The following is a 12,015-nucleotide window of genomic DNA, read 5'->3' as shown; positions in this document are numbered from 1 at the left end:
TGGCAAACAAAAAATAAAGCATTGAGCAAAAATAAATAAAGAAATGCAAATCTCCAAAAATCGCAAAGCGAAAGTTTATTTTTTAAGAATTGAAAACTGCAAAAGGAAAATCAAGTTTGGAGAAATAAAAATGAAAATTGCAAACAAAAAAGAATTGCCAAAAAATATTATAAAAATTTAGGGCTGTCAAATGATTAAAAAAATTAACGTGATTAATCACTTTTTTTGTAATTAATCATGATTAATCGCGACACGTAATTAATCATGATTAATCACAAAATGCCATATTTATTACAGAAATAAAAGCACAGGCATGCAAGTGCCATTTGAATTTCAAAACAATCCATGCCAATAACAAACAAAAATACTTTCCATGTTGGAATTTTAGTGTACTACAAACACACACACACGCACACACGCATGCACACACAAACACACACACACAGACAACCCAGATTCATCAACATGCACGATCGCGGTCATCAAATTTGCTTAAACTAAGCATTCTAAAGTAAGCCATATATATATACATATAAATGTTTCAAAACATTTTTTATTGCATTGCCTTTACAAAACCCGTCAAACCAGTTAATTGCAGTGCTCATTTTGATTTGCTTTTCAGTGAGTTTGCGATGCTGTTTTCTCATTGCACTTCAAGTTTCTGCGCGTTTGACTTTGTGGCCCTGATTTGACAAGGGGGCGGAGTCGAGGGAACTTGTATGTTTATGTCAGGCTGGACTGCCTCTATTTAAGCAACGTCATCACCTGGAGACACAGTATCACCGAGGTGGTCTTACAGCCAAGTAGGTCCGGTAGTAGTTTACTAAAAAGCAAATCAAAATGAGCACTGCAATTGAACATGACATGACAATGCTATAAAAATGTTTAGCAAATATTTTTATTTTTATTTTTTTTATTGTAAATATTTGTCATAGTTTTTTGGCACTGCTTGATTTTATTTACATTTTTTTTTAAGTTCTTTTTTGTTTGCAATTTTCATTTTTATTTCACAAAGCTTAATTTTCCCTTTGCAGTTTTTTATTTTTATTAGCAAAATAAGTGTTTATTTTTTCAAAAATGTAATTTTGCTTTGCGATTTTTGCATTTATTTATTTTATTTTTGTTTGCATAACTTTCTTTTATTTTGCAAGTATGTATGGCCCTAGATTGACTAAATACATCTGTAGTTTAAAAATAAACAAATAAAAAAAAATTAGAGACAGGCAAAAAGTTTTGTTTACACAGCCTTCATGCAAACCTTGTTTCTTAAGCAAAAGTGCAACAACTGCATGCCTTTTGGAGGACTGATGCCTTTTACAATCAGCAACATTTCACATCTGCAAAAATAGAAAGCTGCAAACCAACATTAATGACACAAACACCCTGAACACACATTTAAATCTGAGCAGCATCATGTCAGAAACTAAAGCACATCACGCAGACTTTAGTTTATTCACTAAATCAGTTTACATCATAGTTTATGCACATTTATTTTTCTTATAGGATAAAAAGTTTACCCTGTATGTGCATTTCAGTGTTTCCTTTTAAGCATTTTTTTAATGTCATATTCCAAAATGTGCATTAAAATATGGATGGAAACAGCTGATGAGTTTCACAATAGCAGAAGATTTGGAAACTAGAACTCAGACACAAAAACTCATCAGATTTGTCCTGGCTGTGAAGCGCTCTTATCTTCTGTCCTGATAAAACACTCCATTATTTAACATTTCACCACCAACAGTGCTGAAAACTCTCCAGTGTTGACCACTGAGGGCTTTTATACACACTAGTGTTTTGATATGCAAATGAGACAGTAATAAAATAAGTAATTAGTCGTTTGGATACATTTCTTTGAAAAGTAAATATAGATATTATTCATTCATTCATTCGGCTTAGTCCCTTTATTCATCAGGAGTTGCCACAGCAGAATGAACCACCAACTTATCCATCATATGTTTTACACAGCTCTGTGTATTATTTCCCAGAGTGTGTTTAAAGTGCTGCAGTCATTACGATGTGATTGTTGTTTTCTTGACCTTGAGGCTCTTCATTGGCATCGATCTGCTGATTTCAGGCTTGATTTATTCTGCCATATTGAGGCCTGTCAGTGTCAGCCGTCCTCACCTGATTCTCTGATGATAACAGACACAAACTGAGCATTGATTGGCTGATCTGTGGAGACAAAGAGCAGCAGTTCAGCTTTAAGATGGACACTCTATTTGCTGGAGGAACAGTTTTATCTTAAGCAGCTTGGATTGTATTGAAGGAGACCTATTCTGCCCTTTTATGCAAGATGTAAAATGTGTCTGTGATGTCTCTAGAGTGTGTAAAGTTTCAGCTGAAAATAGCACACTGATAATGTTTTCTAACTCTCTGAAACAGACCCTTTTAGACTTTGATCCTAATTGGTTGATTGGATTAAAGCAAGAATAATGCTTAAACCGTTCATTTTCAGTGAATCAATTCAAGGATTTATTTTTGCCCTTAAACTAAATGATTAAAAAAATTTTTTTTTATTTGGTTTATTCTTCTAAATTTATTTATTTTTTCTAAAAAAATTCAGATGTATTTTTATTTATTAATTAACATTTTCATATATGTTTTATTTATTTATTAACATTTTCAAATATGTTTTAGTTTATTTATTTATTAACATTTTCATGTGTATTCATTTATTTATTAACATTTTTATATTTATTTGTGTTTATTTTTTATTTTATATAAATGTATATATATATTATGTTTATTTATTTAATAACATTTTCACATATATTTTTATTTATTTATTTATTAACATTTTCATGTGTTTATTTATTTATTTATGAATTTATGTATTTGTTTATTTATTAACATTTTCATATCTATATTTTAATTTATTTATTAATATTTTCACATATATTTTTTTTACTTATTAATAAATATTTTCGTATATTTATTTATTTACTTATTAACATTTTCATATTAATTGATTTATTAACATTTTTATATTTTTATTTATTAAATTATTTATTTATTAACATTTCCATATATATTTTTTTGTATTAATTTATTTATTGACATTTTCATATATTTATTTATTAATATATTTCTTTCTTTATTTATTTATTTATTTATTTATTCATTAACATTTTCATATATTTATTCATTTATTACCATTTTAATATGTGTTTTGATTTATTTATTAACATTTTCATAAGTATTTGTATTTATTTATTTATTACCATTTTCATATATGTTTTTGTTTATTTATTTATTAAAATTTTCAGATATTTTTTATTTATTTATTAAAATTTTCAGATATTTATTAGTTTATAAATGTATATATATATATATATTTATTTATTAACATTTTCATATATATATTATGTTTTTATTTATTTATATATTAACATATTCATATATATATATTTGATTTATTTATTAACTTTTTTTAAAGTATTTTAATTATATATTGTACAGTAAAAAAAAACAGCTGTGTGTGTGTGTGTGTGCGCGCGTTTACCTGAGACAGACTGAATTACGTCTCCTCTTAAATAGTACAGTGTGTTTTCCTCAACACACGTCAGTCTGAGCAGGGAGTTCACAACAAATGCAAATTACCTTCAGTTCTGTAATATATTTGTAGAAATACCCGCTCTGTGCATAATTCCCCAAATCCAGCATCACTCAGTTTTTTTCAGGAGCTTCCCGATGCGGAGATTCCCTCTGATTGGCTTAATTAATGCACACATGAATGTTTTAATGAGCTCTTCAGGCCGACGCTGATGAATGAATCCTATTATGGTGTCAGTCGAGGTTATTAGCAGCTGAATATGTGAGACGCACAAAAGACCAGACAATTTATTTTCATTTTCACCTCAGTCTTTCCTCGTTCTGGACCAATTAATGAATCGGCTCATTAGCTAAACGTCAACTTTGAGGTCAGAGTGAAAGTTTGACGTGATAAATGAGATCTTCTTCTGCTCGTATATGAACCCCATGTGAAAAAATGTGTCTTCCTCACCCTTACTTTCCAGTGTGTATATATTATTTTTGAGAAATATGTATGCATGTATGTAAAAAATTTATAAAATAATAATAAATAATGGCAAAATGTCAAAATAAAAGTCACTCTTCCATGCATTTATAATGGTGTTGGATATAATGGTTTTATTTTGAAATTTCGCATTTATTTATTATTATTTTATAAAAAAAATTAAGAATAGTTATTTGATATCAACATTGCGAAATTGTGCTTTACAATAGATTTTAATTGAAAAATATTATAAAAGTAATTTATATTTTGCATTATTTACTAAATGTGTTAGATGATGCATCTTTTGGTGATCAATGCAAAGCAATAAATACAATAAAAATAAAGTGAACAAGTGGAATAAAAATGCAATGACTTTTGCATCTCCAAGTGTTAAAAACAAGAATGTTTAGAGAATGCACATTCAGCATCTAAAGTTTACAGTTCAAATACTAGTGCATTTTAAGAATATTTATTTATTTATTTATTTAAGGGTTGCATATAAAATTCTAGTGCATTTTAAATCATCTTGAATCATTTATTTTATTTTATAATTTATTTTGATAATTTGTATTTTATTTACTTTTAGTTGTTTATTTAGTTTTATTTTATTTTATACCGTCTATTTAAATTTTATTTATTTTATATTTTATCTTATAATTTAAATGTAGTTTCAAGTTATTTAGTAATGTCCATTTTATTTAACAATTTTTATTTAATTTTATTTATAATTTTTAACTAATCATTTTTATTTTATTTTTTATTTTGGTTTTATAATGTCTATTTAAATTTTATTTATTTAATTTTTTTTATAATTTTCATTTTACTTTATAATTTAAATTTAGTTTTATTTTTTATTTATAAAATGTATATAGACAGTATATGATGTTTTAGTGTTGTAAACACTAACAAAAAGTCATTGTGTCCGTTAACTGTAACCGTAACCCTTTCTCATGTTAAACATGTGAACTCAAGACTTGTGAAATTATCCGACACTCGTAACCTGCTGTCAGCGGTGTCGGGTTATTGCTTTAAGCTGATTGGATCTGGGCTGAATTTACAAAAGTCATCAATGTAGGAAAACCTTCCTTTTAACCAAGCAGAGAACGGTCATAGCACACCAATTATATCCAAAATACAACATTAAACATTCAGCTTAGCTGCAAATATTTTACTGAAACATCTGATGCTTCATAAAGACCACCATGATCATTTCTGAATCTGAATTTTTGAACTGATTCACTGACACTTTGAACTGATTCACAAGAATGAATCAAAGAATGAATCACAGCACTATTACGATTACAGGAAAGCTTGCTCTATTATAATTAACTTACATTTTAATACCTTTTGGTGTCATTATACGTGTATAAAAACAGAAACAACTGGAGGTTTTGAATGAGAAGCTGTAATGTAGCTGACGTGGCGGGAGTGAATTTTGGTGTGGTGCCCCCCATGGAAGAATGAATGTAGCTGAAACCAGTCATGTTTCCTCGTGGTATCATTTTGTCATACCACTCAGCCCTAATCGAAGATGTCTTTCTGTGTGTGTGTGTGTGTGTGTGTGTATGAGAGAAACAGGAGCCTGTGGACTGAGTCTCTTGATTAAACACTGCTGATATTATGGGATGTCGTTGAATGTGATGCTGACAGATGGACAGTGTTCAGACTGAATCAAGCTTCTGCTTTATACTCAGTGTCTCTTCTTAAGAGCGCTTCAATGGCTCTTTGTTCATGATATGACAGAAGCACATTTTACTCGCTCTATTTTTACTCTATGCAGATTTTCTGCCTGCCGCTCTTCTCTTACTATACAAGCTGCACTACAGAAATGCTCTTCTTCGTTTTCTGGCACAAATACCCCAACATACATTGATAACATATATTAATATACATTCACATTCATCAATTAGCATGCATTCAGAAGCAAAGTCACTGAAGATATTTAGCTGATTTCCGGGGGGAAATAAAATATGAAAATTGGCAAGATGTTACTTAAAAACAAGAATAAATATCTGTTAATGAGATCAGAAAATAATTTAAACAAAATGTTTGGCTCTTCTAGCAGATAGTTATTTAATTGTGTGTGTGTGTGTGTGTGTGTGTGTGTGTGTGTGTGTGTGTGTGTGTGTGTGTGTGTGTGTGTGTGTGTGTGTGTGTGTGTGTGAGCAATATCACATGAGTAGCAGTGTGATATGAATCAACACTGGCGGGAGGCGTGCGTTGGCTCGAGGCCGCAGGCTGAGTTCCTTAGTGTCCCATCAGTGCCGATATACAGCCATATCACACTGCTACTCGTGTGATATTGTATTTATACAACAGTTCAACGGCATAATCGTGTATATAAAAAAGAAAATCACACATGGAGATTTTCCAAATCCTTTTGTATGTGGAACTACTTTCTTCCGCCAGTCATTCACATCTGCAGCTGACGTCAGATGAGCATAAACTGTTGCTCATTCACAAACGTCACTGTAGAGCTAGTGTTTGAATGATTCTCTTGTGTAATGTCTAAAGTGATGACAAAACAGGTGATTTTGCTCACATTTATAAATTATAAGGTTGAACGGCATGAAATGCCATCAATCTACAGGGATTTCCCAGTATTTCTCTGTGTATATACCGTTGAAGTCAAAATTATTCACCCCCTTTGAATTTTTTTCCTTTTTTAAAATATTTCCCAAATGATGTTTAACAGAGCAAGGAAATTTTCACAGTATGTCTGATAATATTTTTTCTTCTGGAGAAATTCTTATTTGTTTTATTTTTGGATAGAATAAAAGCTGTTTTTAATTTTTTAAACCGATTTTAAGGTCAATATTATTAGCCCCTTTAAGCTATATATTTTTCTTGATAGTCAACAGAACAAACCATCATTATACAATAACTTGCCTAATTACCCTAACCTGCCTAGTTAACCTAATTAACTTAGTGAAGCCTTTAAATGTCACTTTATATATGTGTTGAAGTCAGAATTATTGGACCCCCTGAATTATTTGTTTATAAACACTGTTTTTTCTGTTAGTTTTGTTTAACACATTTCTAATCATAATAGTTTTAATAACTCATCTCTAATAACTGATTTAGTTTCTCTTTGTCATGATGACAGTAAATAATATTAGACTAGATATTCTTCAAGACACTTCTATACAGCTTAAAGTGACATTTAAAGGCTTCACTAGGGTAATTAGGGTTAACTAGGCAGGTTAGGGTAATTAGGCAAGTTATTGTAACGATGGTTTGTTCTGTAGACTATCGAAAACAAATATAGCTTAAAGGGGCTAATAATATTGACCCTAAAATGTATTTAAAAAAATTCAAAACAGCTTTTATTCTAGCCGAAATAAAACAAATAAGACTCTCTCCAGAAGAAAAATATTATCAAACACTGTTAAAATTTCTTGCTCTGTTAACATCATTTGGGAAATATTTAAAAAAGAGAAAAAAAAAAATCAAAGGGGGTTTAATAATTCTGACTTTACCTGTGTATATGTGTGTGTGTGTATATATATATATATATATATATATATATATATATATATATATATATATATATATATATATATATATATATATATATATGTATATATACCCCTGACAAATCTTTCTATTTGTATGTTCTAAAGGATGCTTTATAATATTATATTTGTTCTATACATTAGTCAGCCAAGCCAAATCTAGAGCTAATAACAAAATAAATTATGATAAACAGTTCCTAATTTTTGGAATGGCCTACACACCAGCATCAGGAATGCTGTTTCTCTGGATTGTTTTTAGAAACTTCTTAAGACTCACCTTTTTACCGTTGCTTTTAACTTAGATTGATTATTTTTTTATTTTATCCTGCAATTGTATTGAATCATTCTTATTTTATTGCGTTTTTTAAATTAATTAATTTGATTTTTTGACTGTTTTTATTGTTCTGCTTTGTTTGCCTTGTATGCCTGTTAGCGCTTTGGGACTGAGAAAAGCGCATTATAAAAAAAAATTTATTATTATTATTATTATTATTATTATTATTATTATTATTATTATGGTCCAAAAATGTGTACACCCAACTTTATATGTTAGAGAAAAATCTTAAATAAAACATAAAAACTAGGGAAAAATCTAATATATATTAGAGTAAATTAGATTCATCTTTATTGTCATTACACTTGTTAAAGTACAAGGCAAAAGAATACTGTTTAGGTGTAACCAGCAGTGCAATAGCAGCAAGTGCAGGATAAACTGTGGGTATTAGTTTTAAAGTGCAGTTATAGAAAACTATGGTGGTGTTCACAGATAGATGTATTATCAACATTATATACAGGTTGTATTAGCTATGAACAGAGATTTTCAATAAATTAATTTATGTACAGCTTACTATTAATAATCGGAAGTATGCTAATAAAAAGCACTCAATATAATGTTTTTTATATATAGACCTTTGTATATTGCTCCCTAAGTAGTGCACTAGTATTATTTAGTTGTGTGTATATATGTTGCAGATGTAGGTCAGATATCCGGAAGATCATGTTCAGGTAAAAACTCATCAGTTGCACAGCAGTGTTTACATCAGCTCTCACCGTAAATCAGCTTATCTTCAAATCCAGACGCCATTTTGGCTCAGAGCTCTGTGCTGGCAGTTTCAGAGTGGCTCGTCCTGCCTCATGCTCTGGTTATAGACATGCCTCGCTTCTAAGTGATTTTCCGACCTTGTAAAATCACTCATTCATTCATTTTCCTTTGGCTTAGATTCTGATTTATCAGAGGTTGCCACCAACTATTCCAGGATATGCAGCAGATGCCCTTCTAGCTGTATCCCAGTACTGGGAAACACCAATACACACTCACATTTACACACACACACAAACTCATACACTACGGCCAATTTAGTTCATCAATTCCCCTATAGCACATGTGTTTTAACTGTAGGGGAAACCGGAGAACCCGGAGGAAACCCACGCCAACACAGGGAGAACATGCGAACTCCACACAGAAACTCCAACTGACCCTGCCGGGTCCTGCGACCTTCTTGCTGTGAGGCCACAGTGCTAACCACTGAGCCACCATGCCACCCACCTTGTAAATTGTAAAATCTCATTTATTAAAAGATCTACTGAATATTATAAGATGTAAAAGTTAATTAGCTCTTCTTTTTTTGTATTTGTGTACTAAAGTTTTAATATGTCAATAAGAAAATATTAGAAAACAAACAACAGTAGTACTGAAAACAAAAAACAAGGTAATATATTTACCAATCAACATTTGAAGATAAACCAATAATAATAAATAATAATAAACAGTATTTTTAACGATCAACATTTTAGAATGAAACAATAATAATAATAATAATAATAATAATAATACATTATAATAAACCATGTATTTTTGGGTTGTGCCGATAGATGATGCCATCATCCATCGCCGATGACAAACTTCACGATGCTGAGCCAGCATCGCGATCCATCGCCCCGCCGCACATTTATATTGATATAACCGATTATTTGCATGTCATCTTCATAGCAATAACGGTCTTTTCACGAGCTGTGTTAAATGTTACATATAGCTGCCGCTTGCACGGCTGACAGTTTGGTGAGGATTAAATGAAGGATTATACAGCACCCTCACGCTTACAATGTGTATACTCAATGGCAAACGCTGTTACCTGCAAACCCCGTCCCACAGACTTTACAGTGAAAGGCTTTAGTCATTTTCATTGCGGACAGGAAACACTGGAAGTCTTTTATCCACTCTTGGGAAAGTGTAAATAGTGGATTAACATTCAGCACATGATCAATAGTAAGATGTGCCATTATTAGTAACTGTAGGTAAATCTGTCAGTGTTATTGAGAGGTATCCACTCATCTTCAGCGCTTCACATTTTCGCAATAGTAGCTCCTGTCATCTGAAGGCAGAAGGCATTTACTGAGTGATTGATGGCTGATATTAACCAATCTGTCGCGTTCAGTTAGAGCAGTGGGCCAATAAGAAGAGCACAAAAGCGGGGCAAGCATTGCTGGCTTTTTACCCATGTGAGCTCGGGGAGAACGTGTAAACTCCGCACACAAACGTCAACTGGCTTGGTAAGGACTAGAACCAGTGACGTTCTTGCTGTGAGGCACCAGTGCTAACCAATGGGCCACCGTGCCGCCCATTTAGGAAAGGAGGAGGAGTAGGGGTGGAATGGGGGGATTTATCAAAACGAAGATGGCTGTTATATGTAACTTACGTTATTTATTAGGGCTGTGTATTGGCAAGGGCCTCACGATATGATACATATCACGATACATGGGTCACGATACAATATATCACAGTACATTGCGATACAATAAATATTTTGATATGTTGCAGTAGTTTGTATTAGTATGTGTCATGTTATATTGACAACTTGATAAAGTCAGCAGACGAATTAAAATTCCAATTCCAATTTATTTTTTATGCATTTCAATTCGTTAGAACTGCACATTGTGATTGAACAGAGAACTCACTGAAATGTATAAAATGCATATTGTAAACACCTAACTAAAGCGTATATGCCACTAAAGTCACATACAAATAAAATAAACAATTTATAAAACTACAGCAAGTAAAAATAATAAAATGCATCAAGTAAACATAAAACTGGAGCACAGTGCTTTAAAATGTGAATAAACTATTAGAAACTTAAGTGTCCAAAATCAGGGCTCTAAATTGTATACTAATATGCGCCCAAAATTTTTATCTATGCGACCTCAAGATATATTTGGGAGCATTTGTGCGAGTGCATAAAATTGTTGTTGTGCTCCTTTATATTGTCCACCATGCTCACTCTTGCTTGCGTACTAGTTACGTTTTGTTAATAGCAAATTAGCGACATCTACTGGAGCAGAGGTGGAGGTTGTTTGGCACAACTTGTATCGATACTTCAGGTTGGATTATCGATACACTATCGTAAAAGAAGTTATCGCGATAGTCAGATATATAGATAATTTTGCACAGCCCTAGTATTTATAGTTGCTTAGGAATCGCCTGATTGGTGAATCTTAAATTACATAATGCGAGGCTGGCTGCTAGCAATCATAAGCACGTGATCCTCTTCAAATTAGTTTAGAAATAAACTTCACTTAAACTGACCGAGTCTGCTTAGTGCATGAGTGTGTGTGTGGGAATGTGTGTGTATGGGTGTTTCCCAGTACTGGGTTGTGGCTGGAAGGGCATCCGCTGCGTAAAACATATGCTGGATTAGTTGGCGGTTCATTCCGCTGTGGCGACTCCTGATTAATTAAGGTACTAAGCCAAAAAAAAAAGTTTGTTTTATCTTCGGAATATAATCTCAAGATGTGGTACTTTTTAAACAGCATATTTTAAGGCTCGGTTCAGTGAATGATGGAGTCTTTTGATCTAAGTAATGTTTATTCATAAACTAATTTCGAGAGGATCACGTGCTTATGATTTATCACGGCTGGTCCCGTATTTGCTAATCACTATCTTCCAATCACATGAGCCCTAAGCTACTATAAATAGCCACAGTTTCCAGCTCGTTTTATCTTCGTTTGGAAGAAACCCCCCTCCTCCCCTATTCTCCTCCTTTACCTCTGATTGGGCGGCACGGCGGCCCAGTGGTTAGCATTGCGAGCCCCATAGTAAGAACACTGCCAGCCCTGGTCCCTTAGGGTCGGTGGGTGTTTCTGTGAGGAGTTTGTATGTTCTCCCCGTGTCCGCGTGGGTTTTTCCCGGGTTCTCCGGTTTCCTCCCACCATCCAAAGACATTCAACATGTATAACAATTAAGCATTTATCTAACCCCTCTGTTCCCTTAGCTACCGCAGCCTGAGAGTTCTGAAATCCACCGAGCTCAGGCTCCCCTCTCGCTCTGCCAACGGGAGGAAGCCTCAGGCTCGAGGATCCCTTGAGCTTGGGGCTCTCTCCCGGGACAGCCTGCCAAACAAGCTTTTATAAATCATCAGCTAAGTGTGAACTCTTGAAAGGGATGTTTTAGTAATATTCTCTGTGCTGTAATTGAAGATCATTGTTGATGTG

At 32.6% G+C, this 12,015-nt stretch overlaps 1 protein-coding gene and 1 long non-coding RNA gene across 5 annotated transcripts in view; one reads left to right on the top strand and one right to left on the bottom strand.

Annotated features, from left to right (window-relative positions):
- Positions 1-12,015, top strand: part of cdk14 (cyclin dependent kinase 14) — a 225,176-nt gene that overhangs the window by 40,114 nt on the left and 173,047 nt on the right.
- Positions 1,437-12,015, bottom strand: part of LOC141378097 (uncharacterized) — a 61,256-nt gene continuing 50,677 nt past the window's right edge. Inside the window, exon 2 of the long non-coding RNA XR_012391786.1 lies at positions 1,437-2,172. This is a non-coding gene — a long non-coding RNA (uncharacterized lncRNA). The remainder of the gene's footprint in view (positions 2,173-12,015) is intronic.

Source organism: Danio rerio, chromosome 16 (genome assembly GCF_049306965.1).
Source record: "Danio rerio strain Tuebingen ecotype United States chromosome 16, GRCz12tu, whole genome shotgun sequence".
Taxonomy (NCBI): Eukaryota; Metazoa; Chordata; class Actinopteri; order Cypriniformes; family Danionidae; genus Danio; species Danio rerio.
Note: the sequence above shows the minus strand (reverse complement) of the source record. Positions and strands in the feature narration are given on the sequence as shown.